Source organism: Ailuropoda melanoleuca, chromosome 5, assembly GCF_002007445.2.
Source record: "Ailuropoda melanoleuca isolate Jingjing chromosome 5, ASM200744v2, whole genome shotgun sequence".
Classification (NCBI taxonomy): Eukaryota; Metazoa; Chordata; class Mammalia; order Carnivora; family Ursidae; genus Ailuropoda; species Ailuropoda melanoleuca.
The window spans coordinates 21,075,028-21,096,602 of NC_048222.1; the positions used below are offsets into that span (position 1 = coordinate 21,075,028).

A 21,575-nucleotide genomic window follows, 5' to 3' on the forward strand; every position below is an offset into this window, starting at 1 on the left:
ACCCCCAGAGAGTGAGTGTCTTCAGAAGTCCCGGGTGATCAAATGGCAGGAGGAAAAGCAGCGATGGGATTAGGGCTGAGGCAAAGCCCCTCGGGGAGATACAGTAACTATGCTTTCCTGCCTGGCCAGGCTCACAAAGATCCAACAAAGGAAGAGCACAAAATTGCATATATACACCTTTTAATCCTTCCTCCTCCTGCCACCTCCCACTTTCTTATTAGATCAATTCCTCCTTCTTCGGGGCTATTTTGTACAGAATTCAGGTGCAAAGAAAATAAAATAAGAAAATGATAGAATCCAGAAAGGCACAATGGATGCATAGAGTGAAGAGAATGGCAGAGAGGAAGGAGGGCAGGAGGGAGAGGGGCCCTGTGGGCATCAGAGGTAGGGTCCCTAGGAAGCTCTGATGGAAGGCATGGGCGCCAGGGGAGAGAAAGATGAAGAAATAGAACCTTTTGTAGATGTGCTGTGTCTAAAAACTGTTTCCTCTTTCAAGTTCCCTCAAGAGACTAAATACAGATTTGGACTCCTCTCAACCCTACTTTTATGTCCGACTCACTCTTACTTCTTGGAAGGTGACACCATGCCAGGACTGGGCCATATTGGGATTCCGTGTTTATATGGATTACATTGTCCCGAGCTGTGTTTTCATAAATGATAGTCACTGATGATTTTGCTGCTGTCCAACTTCCATAGAGAAGCAGAAAAGGTATTTTTGGCGTTCATGTTTTGGGAAAGAGGGAAGTCTGGGTCTCACTCCTAAGGACAGCGAATGCTCTGATTTCATTTCCCTTCCCAACGCTGTAAGCCCAGACCTTTCTATTCTGATTCTCAAACTGGGAGGTGAAGAGGACCTTTTTTTCTGAAGAAATATCTAAACAACGCCAGAGAAACTGGAGGAAAAGTAAAACCTTCACAGCCAGCAGTTTGGTCTACGGATTGCAAAATGACCCAAAGGGCTGGTTTGGCCCACTTTCTCTGTTTTATTGCACGGCTTTTCACTCAACTGTCCTAAGAGTGACTGTTTCAGGTTTAAGACGGAGCCCAGAGTCTTTGTGACTTTTCTCAGCCGAGAGGTTTGGGCTTCTTTGTTTTGGATGGCTGTATTGTCACCCGAATGGAACTTACTTCTGGCTAATTGATGAATGCGGGGCCAGAGGCCTCCCAAAGGAGCAGGTGCAAATGGAAGGGAATGTGCAGAGCCTCTGCAGCAACAGTCAAGCCAGCGGGGACTCCGCTCTCCGCCGCGCTGATGGAAAACCTCTGCTGAAAAAGAGCCACGCTCCTGCCACAGTTTAAAGTCAAAAGACTAGCTGCTTGCTACTTTTTATTTTTAACTCTGAGGGGCTCAATTAGAGCCTCCAGATGTCGTCCCCAAGGGTCCGAGTCTGAGCCCGAGGACTCCGGAGAGGCCAACAGCACAGCCTCCCGGGGCCGCAGCGCTGCTCCTTAATTGGTTTGAAAAACTGCAGCTGGATCCCGACAGCAGCCGCTCTCAGGCTGGGTCAGGAGCCCGGAGGGACAGGAGGAGGAGGACAGCTCGGCTTCCCGCCTCGCAAAGCCCCTCCACTTCCTTGACCGCATCTCCCTCCCCTGCCCTCCCCTACGTCTGTGTCTGGGACCTCACCAGCAAACTCCTGAAAGCCTGGTCGCCTGCCGCTGCCCCTTGTCGTCTGTGATGACACTTCAGAGGCAGCACTTCCTGCCTGTGCCTGCCGCCTGGTGAGTCATCCCTGAGAGGGTTCCTCTTCCAGTGCAGGGCTCTGCCCAGGCCCCGGCTGGAGGGCTGCTTCTGTTATCACCTTTGATTTAAAGCTCATTGTCTGCTTTTCCCTCCAGCATTTACCCTTCTGTTCTTCAGCTGCTCCCTTTCCTGCTTCAGAGTCCCAGAGGTCCGCTGACAGCCACCTGCCTCACCCCGCATCCCAGGGAAGCAGGGCCACCTGCCCTTGAGGGGTCGCTCCCCAGGGGGGAGTGCCGCTGGTTTGCAGAAGTGAGAGCTCTGCTGGCTGGCTGTAGCCTGGCTTTCCTCGTCTGTAAATGAAGAGGGTTACAGAATTCCAGCTAATACATGGAAAAGGAGTAATAGATTTAGAACATCCCCGCTTTGAAATGCCTAACGGGTCTTAGACATGGCAATGAGCGTTACTGGCTGCTAACATCGCCAGAAAGACCACCAGACTTCGGGTCTTCCTGGTAGAAGGAAATAGCACCGTCTGTAAAGTTGCTCTGTCCCTCCCCCAGCCCCACCACAAAAACAAAACAGATCCTGAATCTCCTCAAACCTCTGGGTCTAACGAAGAATTTACAGGAGGCAAACGGGCAGGAGGAACATGATTAAAAAAAAAAAATGAAGATGCAAAATTGAGGCTGTGGGAATCTCTACAATACAAATGATTCAAATATCAACAAAATATACATGGGGGGTGGAAGCAACAGAGGTTTAACCTATAAGTGAGATATAAGAGACATGAACCGATCACAATGGATGAAAATAAATAAATTTGTTCTCAAGTCTCTTTTTGCTTTCAGCTGATAAAAATTTTCCTCAAAAAAACCCCCATGCTTCGGAGCCCTGCCCACTTGATCTCACGCCCTCTGCTCCCCCCCCCACTCTGTTCCAGGACTCCCCCCCCGGGGGTGGGGGCTCCCAGAGCACATCCCACAAATCACCACCCTGCAATCTCCCAAGGCTCCTTGAAGTTGTAGCAGTCTGAGATCTCGAGTCTTGGATTTTCAGGAACGGCCTGAGGGGAGGAAAGAGAATCTGCACTAGGGCAGAGGACTGGGGGACAAGAAAGAAGCAAATGGTACTACCACCAATGACAAGTGCTCATGCTATGACGGCCCTCCCTGTAGCCTCAATTTACCTAAACATGAGTTGGGGGAAATTGGCCAATCGTCCCGGGCCCATCCTCACCCTGGAGACAAGGTTCAAGAGATAGGCCACATTGAGGTTTTGGTTTTTGTTTTTTTCTTCAGTGCAATGGAAAGTTATTGAAAGGTTTTTGTTTTTGTTTTTGTTTTTTGGTTTTTGGCTTTTGTTTGTTTGTTTTTGGGTTGTTGTTGTTTTTTTTTAAAGATTTTATTTTATTTATTTGACAGAGAGAGAGACAGCCAGTGAGAGAGGGAACATAAGCAGGGGGAGTGGGAGAGGAAGAAGCAAGCTCCCAGCAGAGCAGGGAGCCTGATGCGGGGCTCGATCCCAGGACTCTGGGATCATGCCCCAAGCCAGAGGCAGATGCTTAACAACTGAGCCACCCAGGCGCCCTGAAAGGTTTTAAATACAGGCTCAGAATGATCTGATTTCACACATAGAAGACTTACGTGTTTTAAAAGACTCTAATGTTGGTTTGGAGAATGAAGTGAGAGGATAAGCCTGGAAGCAGGAAAAACTGCAAGGTTTATCCACTAATGTTATTCAGAGCTGATGGGGTACCCAAGAGAATTGAAACCTCGTGTCCACACAGAAACTTGTACAGCATCCGTCATAGCGGCACTATTCATAATAGCCTCAAGGTGGAACCAACCCTCAAGCCCACCGAGGAATGCAACAACAGAGTATGAGATATCTGCACAGCAGGGTATTTGGCCTTTACAAAGAAATAAGGTGTTGGTACTGACAGGTGCTACAGGAAGGATGGAGCTTAAAAACATTATGCTGAGTTAAGCCAGTCACACAAGATCCCATAATGTGTGATTCCATTATATGAAATGTCTGCAACAGGCAAATCTCTAGAGATATGAAGGAGAGTAGCAGGTGTCAGGGAGAGGCCAGCAGGGGGAATGTGTGGGGGGGCTGTTACTTGCTGATGGCTGTGGGACTTCTTTCTGGGGAGGTGAAACATTCTGGAATTGGACAATGGTGATGGCTATACAAGTTTGTGAATATACTAAAAACTAATGAATGTGACACTTAAAAATAATTAAATTAAAATTAAATTAGAATAATTTTTTAAAAAGACTATGGGATCTGGAACAAAGACGGTGATGGGGACAGAGTAGGTTCTAGAACTTTAAAAGAAAACAAACAATTTGGTGAGAGGTTGGGCATGGAGCATGAGAGAGAAAAAGAAAGAGAAAGAGAGAGGACGCTGGTTCTGAGAAAGAGAAACAGAGACAGGAGGCTTGGTTCTCAGTCTCCCGGAAGCACTATGCCCGCGGACAGGCCGTGCACTACGGCAGGTACAGAGCCTGGGCCGCGAGGCAGCGGAAACCAGGGCGTGGGGGCAGAGGGGAGCTGGGAAGGTCCCGGATGTGCTGTGAAGGCCCGGATGTGCTGCCTTGGGGCGGGACTTCCTTTCGGGGTGGCCAGTGGACTTAGGCTGAAGTCTGCTCAGCGATGGAGATTTCCGTGCTGCTAGCAGGTGAGCGGAACTGAACCGAAAGAGTCGAGGAAATCGCCCAGGCGGTCCTCCTGTTTGCTTCTGTGTGTTTTAGGCTTCCTGAACACCTCTCCCACCTTCTTTACTCTGATGCTGGGCCGTGGGCTTACTTCTCTCTTTGCTTCGACTACACGGTATTGAGTGTTTTCAGTCTGTATCCCCTAGTAGGTCAGGGATTCAACCCAGGGCCACGTTCCTGGTGGTGGCAGGCATGCAACACATGGTTAGTAAACTGGATTAACATTTTATACAGAGTTGGTCCATTGTCATAATTATTTGGAATTGTTTTTCCGCCTCTGACACCTGTTTTTAAGCTACAATGGCCAGAACGCTCTGTGACGTTCCAAGCTTGGAGGCAGTGTGTGGGAGAAAGAGCGCAAGAGTGGAATTAACTCGTCGGGTTTTCAGCCTTAGCTCTGCCGCAAGCTTGCTGTTTCTCTTAGCTGGATTATTACTCTTTTTTTTTTTTTAGTTTATTTATCTTTTTTTTAGACATCTCTACACCCAACGTGGGGCGCGAGCTCACTACGAGGAGATAGAGTTGCAAGCTCTTTTACCTGAGCCAGCCAAGCATCCTTTTAGCTGGATTATTTTATTCAACTTCTAGGACTTCCTTACTCACCTATAAAATAAAGTCTGTGCCCTAGGTACTCTCTGAGACAGTGCCGCCTGCAAGAACTTCCATGGTGACAGAAATGTTCCATGTCTGCGCTGTCCAGTATGGCAGCCATTAGCCACCTGTGGCAACTGAGACCTTGGAATGTGGCAGGTGTGACTGTTGGGAGCTCAGCTCTAAGACCCCTCCCAGCTTTAAGATATCACTTTCTTTATGTGTTTCTACACATTCTTTCCTCTAGTTTTGTTTTCAAGTTGTAATGTAATCAAAGATTTTTTTGATCTTTGTTTGGACAAAATGTCAACATGTTTGTGACGTAATTCATGAAAAGGAAACTTTTTAGATAAGGATTTTGGAGAACTGAAGAAAAACCAAAAGGATACCCTAGCTACAGAATGTAGGGAGGTAAGGCATGAGACCTAGGAGGACCTGGACAATGCTGTGAGCAGACAAGACTTGCCTGTAACCCCAGCTCATTCAAGGTTCCATGCGGACAGTCCCTGTTGTGCCTCTACTTCTGCCTGGGAGTGAGAAGTAGGAGCATCCAAGCATCTGGAGGCTGCTGTATCTGCCCAACCAATGGGAAATGACAGTTTGGAACACAAAGACCTACTGCCACCTGTGGACCTATGTCTTCAGTGCATGTAGCAGGGGTCCACTTGTGCACAGAAAGCCTTTTGTAGGAGTGGTTGGGGGGAGATTTTGCCCCCCAGGGACATTTAGCCATGTCTAGAGATGGTTTTGGTTGTCACACATTGGGGTGGGAGTGCTACCCACCCCGATGGCTATGTACTGGGTGGAGGTCAGGGATGCTGCTAAACATCTCACAATGCACAGGAAGCCCCCCGCCCCGTGAAGAATTATCAGCTGCCCCAAATCTCAATAGTGCTAAGATTGAGAAACCGAATTGTAGTAACATTCCCTCTAGAAATGGAAAGCCCTATCATTGTGTAGTTCCAGATTCCTAAAGCAGAGGCGAATTTTGAATAAATAAAATGGCTAATCTTCAGGATAATTTCATCATTCTGCTTCTCTTCATTAGCTAGAATAAAAGGCCAGCAGTGTTCTAGTTTCCTGCTATATTAAATTTCATATGATTTAGGCAGAGCCCAAATGACATCAAACAATTAAGTGAAAAAAGATCAGTCACAAGATATTTTTATTATATTGATCAAAATAATCTTATATGAAAGAGATATTTTCTGTCTTTGTTCATTGATAATTGTGGCTTTCTTTTCTTACTGGTATGTATATATATGCCTTTATTTGTGTATATTTTCAAATGGGCTTTAATTTATAATTCTAATGTGACTGTAAAATGCTATTATTTATAAATGTAGTTAGATAATATTTACCAGAAAATATTTATCATGTATTTAATATTTTATTCAAGAATTTCACTTGTGTTAATAAGCATGAGCAGTCTTGCAAGATGATGCACTTCTGTTTCATAGTGAGGAAAACAAAGAATAAGGTAGAAGTGGTTTCCTTAAAGCCGTAAGAAGGATCAAGTTCCAAATATTTAAATATTTCTATCCCTTAGGTCATTGTATACAAATTAACTTAGAAAATAATTACTTTTTAGTTTAAACTTCTGACCTTTTTATTTGCTCTGTTTTTAAAACCAAAGATATGGTTTACATATATTAAAACTAAAATGTAGAGTTTCTTGAGTGTTAAAAACTCATTCAATTTTGAGCCAGTTTTAAAGATCTTACAGCTTTTATTCAATAGTTCATCAAGTGGGCGGCATCCAGTCTAACAGATAGAAAGGAGCTCTGAGGAGCTGTACAAAATGAAAGACTTTTATAGGCAGGAGGGAACAGGAACAAGGAAGTTATATGAGGCAAAAACGCAGTTGGTTACAGGAAAATCACTTTCCTTTAGGGGATGGCAAGGGTCTGTCAGGCAGATTACCTAACTAGTGCTTATCAGGCAGTTCCTGATTGACTGGTTTGAGATTCCTTTTCTGGGAGAGCCAAAACTGTAATTATATCTTGGTTTGGTGATGTGGGGCTTAGCATAAGCAACTCCATTTTGGACCTGTTGTCTTATCTTCAACATGAGTTATGACTCCTGCTCTTTTTATACTTTTAAGTTTTCTTTCCAGTTTTATTGAGAAACAATTGACATACATCACTGTGTAAGTTAAAGTGTACAACATGATGACTTGATTTACATATATCGTGAGATGATTACCATAATGGGTTTCACTACCATTCATCTTCTCGTATAGACACAGTAAAAAGAAAAGAAAAAGAATAAAGGAAAAAAATATTTCTCCTGTGACGAACACTTTTAGAATTTACTCTCTTAGCTCTGTCCAGCTTTCCTATATATCACACAACAGTGTTAGCTATAGTCATTGTGTTGTATATCTATAGTACTAATTTATCTTATAGCTGCAAGTTTGTGCCTTACGGTCACCTTCCTTCAATCCTCCTTCCCCCACATCCTGCCTCTGGTGACCTCAGTCTGATCTCTGTTTCTATGAGTTTGGTTTTTCTTTTATATATTTTTAGATTCCACGTATAAGTAAGATCATATGGTATTTGTCTTTCTCTGTCTGACTTAGCACAACGCCATATTGTCACAAATATTAGGATTTCTTTGTTTTCATGTCTAATATTCCATTGGGTATATGTATGTATACCACAACTACTCCTTTATCCATCCATCCATCAATGGACACTTAAATTGTTTCCAGGCCTTGGCTAGCGTAAATAATGCTGCTATGAAAATGGGGGTGCAGGTACCTTTTCAACTTAGTATTTTCACTTCTTTTGGATATATTCCCAGAAGTGGAATTGCTGGATCATATAGCAGTTCTACTTTTAATTTGTTGAGGAGCCTCCATATTGTTTTCCATAGTGGCTGCACCAATTTACAGTCCAACCAACAGCACACAGGTCCTTTTTCTCCACATCCTCGTCAGCATTTGTTATCTTTTGTTTTTTGGTGATGGCCATTTTAACGGGCATGAAGTGGTATCTCATCGTGATTTTAATTTTCATTTTTCTAATTAGTGATGTTGAGCACTTTTCCAGTGCCTGTTGGCCTTTTGTATATATTTTTTGGAGAATATCTATTCAGGTCCTTTGCCTATTTTTATTTTATTTTTATTTTTTTTGCTATTGAGTTGTATAAGTTCTGTATGTTTTGGATATTAACCCCTTATTAGATATATGGCTTGCAAGTATCTTTTCCCATTCTGTAGGTTGTCCTTTCACTTGTTAATTATTTCTTTTGCTGTGCAGAAGCTTTTTAGTTTAATGCATCCCACTTCTTTATTTTTTATTTTGTTGCTTGTGCTTTAAGTGCCAAATACAAAAAATCATTGCCAAGACGCATGTCAAAGAGTTTGGTCCTGTATTTTCTTCTAGAAATTTCATGGTTTCAGGTCACACATTTAAGTCTCTAGCCCATTTCCAGTTAATTTTTGTCAGTGGTGTATGTTACGGGTTCCAGTTTCATTCTTTTACATATGAACATCCAGTTATCCCAGGACCGTTTACTGAAGAGACTGTCTTTTCTCAATTGAGCATTCCTGGCTTCATTGTTGAATATTAGTTGACTGTGTATTTCTTTTTTTTAAAGTTTTTATTTAAATTCCAGTTAGTTAACATACAGTGTAGTATTAGTTTCAGGTGTACAATAGAGTGATTCAACACTTTCATGTCTCTTGGTGCTTATCACAACAAATGCACTCCTTCACCCCCATCACCTAATTAACCCACCAACCTCCCTTTGGTAACCATTAGGTTGTTCTCTATAATTAAGAATGTTTCTTGGTTTGACTTTCTCTTTTTTTTCCTCCTTTGTTTGTTTTGTTTCTTAAATTCCAACATGAGTGAAATTGTATGGTATTTGTCTTTGCTGACTGACTGACTGGCTTCACTTAGCATCATACTCTCTAGATCCATCCATGTCACTGCAAATGGTAAGATTTCATTCTTTTTATGGCTGAGTAATATTCCATTGTGTATATATACACATCTTCTTTTTTTTTTTTAAAGATTTTATTTATTTATTTGACAGAGGTAGAGACAGCCAGCGAGAGAGGGAACACAAGCAGAGGGAGTGGGGGAGGAAGAAGCAGGCTCATAGCAGAGGAGCCTGATGTGGGGCTTGATCCCACAACACCGGGATCACGCCCTGAGCTGAAGGCAGACACTTAACCGCTGTGCCACCCAGGCGCCCCTATACACATCTTCTTTATCCATTCATTGATCAGTAGACACTTGGGTTGTTTCCATAATTTGGCTATTATAAATAATGCTACTATAAACATGGGGTGCATGTATCTCGAATTAGTGTTTTTGTATTCTTTGGGTAATTACTAGTGCAATTGCTGGATTGTAGGGTAACTCTATTTTTAACTTTTTGAGGAACCTCCATACTGTTTTCCACAGTGGCTGCACCAGTTTGTGTTCCTACCCTTTCTCCACATCCATGCTAACATCATCCTTGTCAACACCTGTTGTTTCTTCTGTTATTGATTTTAACGATTCTGACAGGTGTGAGGTGATACCTCATAGTTTGGATTTGCATCTCCCTGATGATAAGTGAGCATTGAGCATTGTTTCATGTGTCTGTTGGCCATCTGTATGTCTTCTTTAGAAAAATGTCTATTCATGTCTTCTGCCCATTTTTTAATTGGATTATTTGTTTTTTTGGGTGTTGAGTTTTATAAGTTCTTTATATATTTTGGATACTAATCCTTTATTGGATATGTCATTTACAGATATCTTCTCCCATTCAGTAGGTTGCCTTTTAGTTTTGTTGATTGTTTCCTTCACTGTGCAGAAGGTTTTTATTTTGATGTAGTCCTAATAGTTTATTTTTGCTTTTGTTTCCCTTGCCTTAGGAGATATATCTAAAAAGAAGTTCCTATGGTCAACGTCAAAGAACTCGCTGCCTGTGTCCTCTTTTAGGATTTTTATGGTCTCAGGTCTCATATTTACATCTTTTATCCATTTTTTTTCTTTCATCCATTTTGAGTATGGTGTAAGAAAGTGGTCCAGTTTCATTCTTTTGCGTGTTGCTGAGTTGACTGTATATTCTTATGTTTTTAAATTCATTAGAGCATGATTTGCTTAAATGTACACTATAAATAGGTGTGCGAAGTACAGTTTGGTTGACTGTACTGCTTCTTTGTACATGGGAAGGTTAACAGTCGTTCTTACACAGCAATAAAATCTCACTAATTTCATCACATTGGGAATAGTGACTGAATAGGAACAATTTTGAATTTTAGAATATTTATTGGAAAAAGTGTTTTATTACTCCTTAGGCCCCCTCCCATAGCAGGGATCCTGCTATGAAATCATAGTATGACCTCAAGCAACTCACTACACCTCTTTGAATCTTGATCTCTTCATCAGAAGAGATAAGGGGATTAGGTTAAAAGATCTCTCAGGTCCCTTCCAGCTCAAAAGTTTTATGACTTTCAGTTTATGCTTTCATAATACTAACTGAACTCACTCCCTGTTGGGGACTCTCTTTCCCTGCCTTCCGTTATCCCACACTCTCCTGGTTTTCCTCCTCCTCCTCTTTCTGGATCTCCTTTCCAGCCTCTTCCTCTGTGCTGGAATTCCTCAGGCTTCGTCTTCAGACCTCCGATGCTGGAACTACCCATTCTTTGTGGTTGTTGCAGCCACGTGCCTTCTACTCACTTCCAAGTCTGTATGTCACTCTCCCAACTTCTCTGCTCCTCGCTTCCTGGGAGCATATCAAATAGCTTTTGTGCATGGATGCCCACAGGCATGTCCAACTTATGTGTCCAGTGGGACCCCTCTCCTTCTCCCCCCAACCCCACATGCTGCTGCTTTCCCTATTTCCCTTAGTTAAGTGAAAATACCAGCACTTATTTAAATCTCAAAATAATAGTTTTCCCATTATATAGAATCTGTATGTAGAGAAGAAAACACTGAAGCTCAGAGAAGTGAAGGAGAATGTCTGTTGGCTACACAGCTAGTGAGTTGGTGGAATTTGGATTTAAACTCAAGTATCTCTGACTCAGAGACTAAAGCTCTTATCCATGGCCCTACCCCACTCATTTGCCCAAGCCAGAACCCTGGGAGTTGTCTTCAATTCCTCCCTCACCATGCACACCCAACCCAACACCGGCACCGGGATTCTAACGGCTCTCAGACCAGCTTCTCAAATCTCTGCCCTGGCTGAGTTCCTTCACTCTCACCCTCACCCAGTACAGCCATCCCCTGCCAATCTTCAGTCTTCCCCTTTTCAAACCATGCTTTACATTTAGAAAAAACTGTGTTTTCCTCAGCAAAGATCATGTCATTCTCTTGTTTAAAACCCTTTGGTGGCAGTGCATCGCGTGCAGACAAGAGCAAGCCTTTCCACTCATAGCCCTCCATCCACTGCGCTAACAGTGCCGCCCACCTGCATTATTTGCGGATTCCGTATTTGCCAGTTGCCTACTCTCTACAATGTATTTGTAATTCCAAAATCAATGCCCCTGGCACGTTTGCAGTTATTCACAGACGTGCAGAGAGGGGGAAAAATTGACTCATTCATGTGCACATTCCTAGCTGGGGTTGAACCAGATGACACTCTGCTTTTCATTTCAGCTCGTACTGTAAACAAGTGTCCTTTTCATGGCCTATTTAGTGCCACATTTTTCATATTTTTGTGCTTTCTTGTTGGTGATTTCACTGTTTAAAATGGCCCCCAAGCATAGGCTGATGTGATATCTGGGGTTCCTAAGTGCAAGAAGGCTGTGATGTGCTTTATAGAGAAAGTGTGTGTGTTAGATGAACTTCATTCGGATGAGCTCCAGGACCACCAGCCATGAGCTCAATGTTAATGAATTAGTGATACAATACCTCCAGAAAAAGGAAGAAGAAATGACCAATTTGTATGTGGGACCATTCCAGAAAGCACTAAAGTAGCATCTTTAGTGGGTGATGAAACTATGAAAAAGATGGAAATGCAGCTACACTTACGGATTCGTGAGATGACGGTTGGTTAAAAAAAAAAAAAGCATAATGAGTAGTGTGGTGAGGAAATCCAAAGAAATTTATGGCCAGGGAAATACTAAACCCTTCTCAGCTAGGGCTGGCTCACTTGCATGTTTCAAAAGTGATACAGTGTGAGAAGCATTAAACTTGCACGGGAGGCAAGTGAGGCAGATGAAGAGGCTCTGGAAGAATTTTTTTAAAAAAGATTTATTAATTTATTAGACAGGGTGAGTGTGTGTGAGTGCATGCGGGAGGGGCAGAGGGAGAGGGAGTTCTCAAGCAGACTCCCCACTGAGTGCAGAGCTCAACATGGGGCTTGATTCCAGGACCCCGAGATCCTGACCTGAGCCAAAATCAAGAGTCAGATGCTTAACCAGGTGAGCCACCCAGGTGCCCCTGGAAGAATTTTTAAAACATCTGCTAAACATTATGCAGGAAAGGTGTTATTTGGAAGAGCAGGTTTTCAGTGCTGATGAAACAGGCGTCTTTTGCAAGGATGTCGGCAAACGAATCTACATAACACACATGGGGTTTTGATTGACAAAACTGTGCCTGGAGGCTCCCAGGAACCCAACCCTGTGTTTCCCTAGGAGCGGTGTTCCCGTACTCACTAATTTGGTATTGCACTCAGTTCACAGAACACACCTACTGCGGATGGCGAGAACTGACTGTCCTTCCCACTATGCCTGCCCTGTGGGCACCACTGTTTGTCGTTGCCTGGCTGCCCTCTTTTTTCTCTCCATCTGGCCACCTGATCCATCCTCAGACCTCCTTACCAGTTGTCCCCAGGAAGTCTCTCTGGACCCCAGCCCCAGGGTGACTGAGATACTCCTCTTCTGTGCGTAACATACTATGCATATCCCTCTGTCTCAGCGATGTGGTGGTTCATATGTTTGCCCGTCTCCCCCGCCAGTGTCTAAGCGGCTTGAGGGCACGGTTCTCCCTTCCTTCCTTCCCTCCTTTCCTTTCTTCCTTCTTACCTCCCCCCCTCCTATCCCTTCATTCATTCATCCATCCACACGCACGTGTGTGTGTGTATTTGTGTATGTGTATACATACAGATACATATTTTGTGGGTGGCAAAAACCAACACTGAGATTTTTCTTACATTGAATTTTTTTTTTAATTAACACACAGTGCTATGCTATATTTGGTTGATTCTGTGTTTCTGTGCTCTGATGCTTAGCACAGAGGTGGCCCAGAGAGAGGGGATCAGTAAATATTTGTTGAAAAATAAAGCATAAACATTAATAATATTTATCCATTCTACCTAATTGAAGTTCCTTGGGTCACACATTTTAAAAAATATTTTATTTATTTATTAAAGAGAGAGAGTGCATGCGCACATGCATGCACAATTTGGGAAGGGGCAGAGAGGGACAAGCAGACTCCCCACTGAGGGCAAAGCCTGCTGTGGGGCTCAATCCCAGGACCCTGGGATCATGATCTGAGCTGAAGGCAGCTGCTTAACTGGCTAAGCCACCTAGGCACCCCAAGTCATACGTTTTAAATAAATAAAGTAGTTTTAAATTAACATATTAAACTAATAGCTTGTTCTCTGAAATATTTTAAATAATTCCTCTGACCTCTCTTTAATTTAAGCTATCTGTAAGAAAATTTTGCTGAGCAAAATAAACTTAAGCTTCGTCCAAAAGGAGTAATTAGAAACTTGGAACAAGTGGGCTGCATTAATGAGTTTTCACTGTGCTCAGTGTAATTCTAGAATTTTAGAACCAGAGAGTTCTTATTTATATGTGTGTTAATTAGGCTCTTCCAGGTTAGCTGAGGAGACAGGAGGGGAAGGAACAGAGACGGCCCTCCGTATGGGGCTCTGGGGCCTGGCAGGAAGGTCGTTCATGGACAGCTCTGCTCCGGCCCCCTGGCAGCAGCCGGGGTACTCCACACCCAGTGTCTTTTGGAGATTGGACATTAGCTCCTTCTGGAGCTCCTTCTGGGCTGCTGTTATGAAGACTCTGCTGCTCCAGACAATGCTTGGTCGTGGCTTGTCCGGACTCGTCACTTCTTCCGCTTTTCTCTCTACCTGCCTTATGCTTCTGCCCAGATTACCAAGTGCTGATGGTCTCTACAGGGTCTCAAATTCACAGCCCCACAAAGAAAGGATCCAATTGCTTAAAATAGTGAATCTCCTTCCTGCTGGGTAGAGATCTCATGCCAGCCCACCTCCTACGATGGAGACCACTCATAAATTAGTGGCCCTTGGGACCAGCACCTCCTCCTTGAACTGGGATGGTGAGAAACGCAGCCAATTTCTCAGAAGGCCTGTGGGCTTGAGATGCACTCAAGTTGCACCAACAAGACTGCACGTGGCTCTGGGGGTCCCAAGCAGACCAGGTTCTGCCACTCACTGCTGACAAAATCCACAGGTAGAGAGACTAGGGGTGGTGAAGCAAGAATTTTTTTCAATGAGGCTAACACTAGGAGGAGAGCAGACTAGTGTCTCAAACACTGTCTCCAAAGTGCTGCAGACCCTTCCAGGTTTACGTAAGGAGAATATGGGACAGAGGTTGGTGGGTACCTGGTGGACGGTGAAGGTCAGGTTATTATTGTCTTGCGGTCATTCATGGGGATCCCCTGGCTAAGGACAGTCCTTGGGGCTGGAGGGGGTAGGTTCGGCTCCCACAGGGGATGCTGTGCCCACAGCATCTTCCGCCTGAGATCAGAGAGAAGCCGGGAAGAAGAACTTAATCTGGAAGCACAGACTGAGGTCAAAATACAGGTAGCTGAGGTCCTGTTTCAGGAGCTCCTCTGACTCAACAGAGGCAGGTGGTAAAACCTGGAAATCAGGTGGGTCATTCCAAGGAGGGTCCTTTCAAAGTCCACTGTGATCTAGATCTCTGAAGGACATCATCTCCCAGATTTTGAGAAGACTTGGCTTTGGCTAATTTCTTTTGACGTGCTCTAACTGTTTGGGTTAAACCTACAAGGCTGGTTAAACATCTCGTTTATAGATTGTCTAAACATATTGCCAAAGGGTCTTTTATCAGAATTACTTCTGGATGAAAATGAAGGATGTTTGATATGCCTGGAACACTGAATGAGTGGGCCAACAAAGTGCTTATTTTCATTTGTTTTCTTTAATCCAAATAAAGGGGTTGCTGCCTTAGGTTTTTTTGAAGATTTATTTATTTGAGAGAGAGAGAGAGCACCCAAGGAGGGGAGGGGCGGAGGGAGAGAGAATCTTAAGCAGACTCCCCGATGAGCACAGAGCCTGACGAGGCGCTCGATCTCACGACCCTGAGATCATGACCTGAGCCAAAATCAAGAGTCAAATGCTTAACCAACTGAGCCACCCATGCACCCCAAGGAGTTGCGCTTTAAAAATAAATGTATAGGGGCGCCTGGGTGGCACAGCAGTTAAGTGTCTGCCTTTGGCTCAGGGCGTGATCCCGGCGTTGTGGGATCGAGCCCCACATCGGGCTCCTCTGCTATGAGCCTGCTTCTTCCTCTCCCACTCCGCCTGCTTGTGTTCCCTCTCTCGCTGGCTGTCTCTATCTCTGTCGAATAAATAAATAAAATCTTTAAAAACATAAAAAATAAAAAATAAAAATAAATGTATAACACTGCAAAGGAAACTTATGAATCTTACTGATCTGAAATGTTGGGGTCTGGGAGCGAATGGTCAAGAAAGAATTCTTGAGGGGGGCCTCAGGAATCCTTGATTTGTCTTCGGTGCAAAAAAAGGTGGTTTTATGAAAGCACAGGGACAGGACCCATGGGCAGAAAGAGCTGCACTGAGGTTGTGAGGAGTGACTGATTATACACTTTCAAGTTGGAAGAGGGTTAAGGATAGCTTAAGTCTCTAAAGAGTTTGGAAGCACAGTTTCCAGGACCTTGCAGGGTCTAGCTATTGTTGGGAAAAGGTCATGTATTACTGTCTAGTAAAACCTTAAGTCAGGAGACCCTTCAGGTGTATATCAGGGGACCATATGCTTGGAGGATGAGTATTAATGTATATCTTGTGGGGGTAGAGATAAAGGATGTTTTGAAAGGAATTTTTATATGTTAAAGAAGACTCACAGGATCCTGGGGGTTGGGCTACAGTCAAGCTAAGGTTGCCTTTTGCCCTTAGCAAAGTATTTACATGGAGGAGTTGAGCCCATGGAAGAAGGTCCCCCCCCCCCCGCCCCCTGTCTCAAGTACTTGTCAGTGGGCGGTGAGTTGTAAGGAAGTTTAATTTTTTTATGTATTTCTTTTGCCTTAGTTCTCCACATCACTTACCAGAAGTTGCTGTAACTCAGAAGCTATTAGTATTGTTTCAGGAGTTTGAAGCAAAGCAGTATGGAAAGTAGTATTCAGTTCATTGGTATTTATTGACATTGTACTAAGCCCTGGCAATATAGCAGCGAACACCACAGACATATTCCCTGCTCTCATGGAACTTAAATAGTGTATATTCAACCAAACTGTTTTCCATTTTTTTTTAGAATGGTGGAGAGTAGGGCAAGGGGTGGAGTGAAGGTCAAAAGAAGTCCCAAAGTCCTGCAGCACAGTTTTCTAATTAAAGCATTTATGAAAGATCTTAAGCAACCAAATGAGCAATTTGAACATGAAAACAGCAATTAAACTCCAACCTGAAGCAAGCTGTGAGTCAGAATAATGCCACAATGATATTGTTAGTCATCGGTGGGCTTGACACCCATTGGGGTTTCTTCCTTTTCCTCCTCCCCTACTCTCATTTCCCTTGACTAAAAGGAAAAATAACAACCTTCGACAAATAATTAGCAGTAGACATGTTAATTATCGGACTGGTTATAGACTTCCATAAACCCAGTGATGTATGATGAGAACCTCAGGCAGTCACCAGTTTCCATCACGGAAGACTCATTACTGGCTCAGCCAGCGTCCATCTGAGTTACTCGGCCCCAGGCCAGCGTGGAAAGCCCTGTCCTACTTGCAGCCCTGATTTACTTTATCTGTGGCAGGTTCATCACTGCACACCAAGTTCCCTTGAAACAGACCCATTAGAACCCCCAAAGTGCAGGCCCGTGAATGGGACACTCTTTCTTGTTGTTAACTCTCTGCACCGGGGAGGGCTCACTCACTCCTGTCTGTGGAGTCTCAGCGGCAGGTTTCTGGAAAGCATGTCGAATACAACTTGACAACTAGAACTCATCCCCTAGAACTGATAAGGGCCTACATTCCTGTGCGGGGACCCTGTTGCCCACAGCATTGAACCCCCAGTCAGGGCCAACAGATGACGACCTCATCATTCCCCAAGACAAAGGCTACTGAGCCTAAAAGTCAAACCTTGCCATGTGCCTGAACATTTCCCTCACACTTTTCGTATCACTTTATTTAAAATGGGACATGGATTTACACCTTTGAGCTGCAGAAGCACCCAACTGTGCTTCTGTATTTGACACAGTCTGTATACTCTGCTCCCTCAACCAAAGGCTCTCCCTGCCCTTGGCCCCTGGACCATTTCTGTACATAATGAGTAGATACACCCCTCCTCAGTCCCACCCTAGCTGCCCCCAATTTGAACAGTACTATAATCCTCAACAGCAAAGGTAAGCACCCCAGAACACTGAACCACAGGGCAGTTTCACTGTAGAAAGGTGTGCCTGTGCCTCTGGGAAATGAACCAGCAGTTAGATTCACCTGGAAGCCACTCTTACATTGAAATGCCTGATGGATAGTTCAACTTTGGGCGCTGACTGACTCACACGTAGAGTGAAGTGTCTGGGCAGCTTCATGCCTGCTCTGGTAGGCGGGTTGCTGAGTCAGTCTCAGGACAACACATTTATCGTGAACGAAATTAAAATATTTGTCACACTAGTAAATTTATAACACTGGGATAGATTCTCCTGAAACAAATTCACTATCATTGTGGTACTCTACCCTCATATTAGAAAAAAAAAACCCTAATAATGTCAATTATTAAAATCTGGTGAGTTACTCTACACCAGATGGATGTACAAAACATGGGGCAACCTAAAGCCGTCATCCAGTAGTTATTTCATGTCAACGGTATGAAGTGAGGCTTGTAGGTTTTTGGTGAATCTGTGACATTTGATATGGAAACATTAAGAAATTTACATATCACTCTCTGGCTTTCTTTATTGTAATTTTGGTCATAGAAATTACACTACTTGGTTATAAAAATAAAGGCAATCCAAAATATCCAGAGTATTCTTACATCACTTGTTTAAGATTACCATCTAAAGATATTTTTGAGAAATCTGATCTCACGGATAATATGTCCATAGACCCCTGGGAGTTTGAGAACCGTGCCGTAGTTTGTTTCTGTGAAACAATCAAGAGTTCCATTTGCCCCTCCTGGGATTTGGAGATTCCCATGAAATGCCACATCGACCCACCAATCTTGATTATTTTTGCTTACAAATCTGTTCAAATGACGAGTTATAAACTTTAATGAAAAGGGGTTTCTTCTTGCAGGATAAGTTTAAGATTTAAAAGGTTGTATAACATACTGTCCCTGCTTACTAATAGTTAGGAATTCTCCTATCATCACCTACAAAACATCAGAATTATAACAGGAAAAATCAGAAACAAAAAGACCATTGTGAAAATAAATAATATCCAACTAAAAATTAGTTACTAAATAAATCAAAATCCCAGCAGGGTTTTTAAAAATAGAAATTGATAGTCTCATTCTAAAATTTACATGAGATGCTAAGGGCCAAGAGATCCAAAACATAATTAAAGAACTAAGAAAGAGAAATTACTGAGCAGGGAGCCTGATGTGGGACTCCATCTCAGAACCCTGGGATCATGACCTGAGCTGAAGGCAGATGCTTAACCGACTGAGCCACCCAGGCATCCCATCTTTGCATCATTTTTTATTTTCCTTTTTCTTTTTCTCATTTATAACATTTTTCTCATCTATTTTTTACATTTAGTTTGTTAGTATTGTTTCTTACTATGATTAGTGTTAATTAAGCTTGTTAGTAGCATTAGTAAGTTATCAGGTCACCATGCTGCAGGGCCTTTTGGCCACCTCTGCTGACGAGGAAACCCGTATTGACAATGACCGGCTCTTCTAGACCATCAGCCAGGAGAGCTTCGTTGAGGTGGAGTTGATCTGGCGTGTCCTGGCTGGGACAGTGGCTGTGAAAGTCATTAACAAGATCAGCTCCTCCAGCCTCCAGATTCCTCAAAGGTCAAAGCATGAAGGCCTTGAGTCACCTTAATATCCTGAAGCTATTTGAGGTGATTGGGACCCAGGAAACACTCCATCTGAGTGTGCTAGTAAAGGAAAGATGGTTGATTATCCACTGCACCATAGCCATATGAAAGAGAAAGAAGCTTGTAGGTGGGGCATCTGGATGGCTTGGTCGGTTGAGCATCTGCCTTTGGCTCAGGTCATGATGTCAGGGTCCTGAGATCGAGTCCCGCATCGGGCTCCCTGCTGAGTGGGGAGTCTGCTTCTTCCTCTCTCTCTGCCCTTCCACCCTGCTTCCGCTGTCTCTCAAATAAATAAATGAATAAAATCTTAAAAAAAAAAAACTGTAGCAAATACCTCCAGATAATGTCTGCTGTGCAGTGCTGCCACCAGAAGGGCACTGGCCACAGGGATCTCAAGCCAGAGAACCTGCATTTGGATCCTGACCTTAGTGTCAAGGCTTCGGACTGTGGCTTCAGGACAGAGTTCACCTGTGGCAACCAGCAGGACACCTGTGGCAGCCCCCCAGTGCTGCTCTGGAGCTCTTCCAGAGCCAAAAGCGTGATGGCACCGAGGCGGATATGTGGAGGGGGAGTCATCCTCTAAATATCACTGGGTCCCTACCCTTTAGTACACAGAACCTCAGGAACCTGCAGCAATAGATACTGAGAGGAATATGCCATGTTCCCTTTATATGTCTGTGGAACATAAAAGCCCGCTGAACTTCCCATGATGCATGTATTAATTGACTAGATGGGGGGGCCTGGGTGGCTCAGTGGGTTAAGTGCCTGCCTTTGGCTCAGCTCATGATCCCAGGGTCCTGGGATCGAGTCCCACATCAGGCTCCCTGCTCAGGGGGGAAATCTACTTTTCTGCCCCTCCCCTGGCTCATGCTCGCTCTCTCTCTCTCTCTCTCAAATAAACAAAGTCTTAAACAAAACAAAACTAGATGGGGGACTCTCTTCACAATGTATAATAGAGCAAATTATCACAATGTACACTTTCAAGACCTTATAGTTTTATATGTCAATTATACTTCAATAAAGCGGAAGTTTTTAAAAATTTAATAATTCCTGATCCTCAGTCCCAGTGACAGAGGCATTTTAGAAAAAATCATGAAGGATCCATAGATGTACATGGGCCCTGAAAAGGAACTGAAGCCGTACGTCCAGCCACTCCCTAACTATAAGGACACCCAGCAGATGGAGTCCATGCTGCCCACAGGCTACAAGGGAAGAGAGACCCGGGACTCACTGATGGGCCTGATGCATGACAAAATGATGACCACCTGTCAGCTCCTGGGCTATAAGAACCCCAACCTGAGGGCTACATCATCGCCATGAAACCCTTGCTTCAGCTGCTCCCATCATAGCTGAGTCCTTCCCCCTCCCGTGAGGCAGAGCCTAGGGTCTCTGTTACCTCAAAGTCCTAGAGTTTCAGGAACCTGCCATTCCCATTTTTACTTTATTCTCTAAAAGAAAATAAGTGCCACGAGGACCAGGAGTCAGGTGGAAGGTCAGCAGAACAGCCCAAGTGCGTGCCAGTCCCCTACCTGGCCTGGAGACCAGCACCTGATACCCAGCCTCCCATGGTGGCCCTGTGACCTCGCCCTTCACCTGCAATACCAGCAGCAGTGGGAGAGCCCCAGAAAGAACCAACTGCCCCATGGTGTGTCCCCGGAAGGAGACTCCGTCTGCAGTGGGTAGTGTAGTCAGGACCCTCAGAATTTTCCTGAAGGTATGACCCCAGCCTCTCCCTCTGACAACAGCCAGGGCCAGCAGAGGGCCACTGGGAGATTCCTCACCTTCACAGACACCTGTGTTTCAGGTCAGCTGGAAGGACCCAGCCTGCAGCTCAAGACAGAGTAGAGCCCATCAAACATCGCGTGGTGGTAACAGAGATGATAAAGACTGTCAGGTCAGGCTGTGCTCCCTGCACTTTACGTGGAACACGAAGATGCTGAGCTCCATGGAGCCCAAAGATGTGGCACAGGACGTGGCCAGGTGCTGGACAGGAGGGGAGATGTTCTGTAGAAATAAACACAAATATTAATGGGTAAGCACTTAATATCTTACTTTCTGAGTTGCTTTTGATGATGGACTGTGGGAGGTGGTTACTGATTTGAATGGGTCTCGTGTGTAGTCTTAGAGACTATACGGTTGTCACCGCCTTGAGCAGGCTGTACAGCAATGATACTAACACCGACAAGTAACAGTAGCATTTGCTGTTCATTGTCCAAAGACTTTCTCTGCCTTCCTAATTCATTTTAGCCACAGATGCCCGTTTAGCAGATTGGGAAATGAATGCTGAGGGAAGGTAAGTGGCTTGTTGATAGCACAGAGGGGGCGAGTGGCAGAGCTCATGTCCCGAGCTACTGCTCTCTACCCAGTACTCAGTGGCTCCCGTGGCTCAGATCTGGGGTTGCCAGAGTCCCGGATTTGCCA

The 21,575-nt window shown here is 44.2% G+C and overlaps 1 long non-coding RNA gene across 1 annotated transcript in view; it reads left to right on the plus strand.

The window, feature by feature from the left end:
• Positions 1-650: 650 nt before the first annotated feature.
• Positions 651-21,575, plus strand: part of LOC109488450 — a 37,096-nt gene continuing 16,171 nt past the window's right edge. The window contains exons 1-2 of the long non-coding RNA XR_002141429.2: positions 651-1,722; positions 20,959-21,186. This is a non-coding gene — a long non-coding RNA (uncharacterized LOC109488450). The remainder of the gene's footprint in view (positions 1,723-20,958; positions 21,187-21,575) is intronic.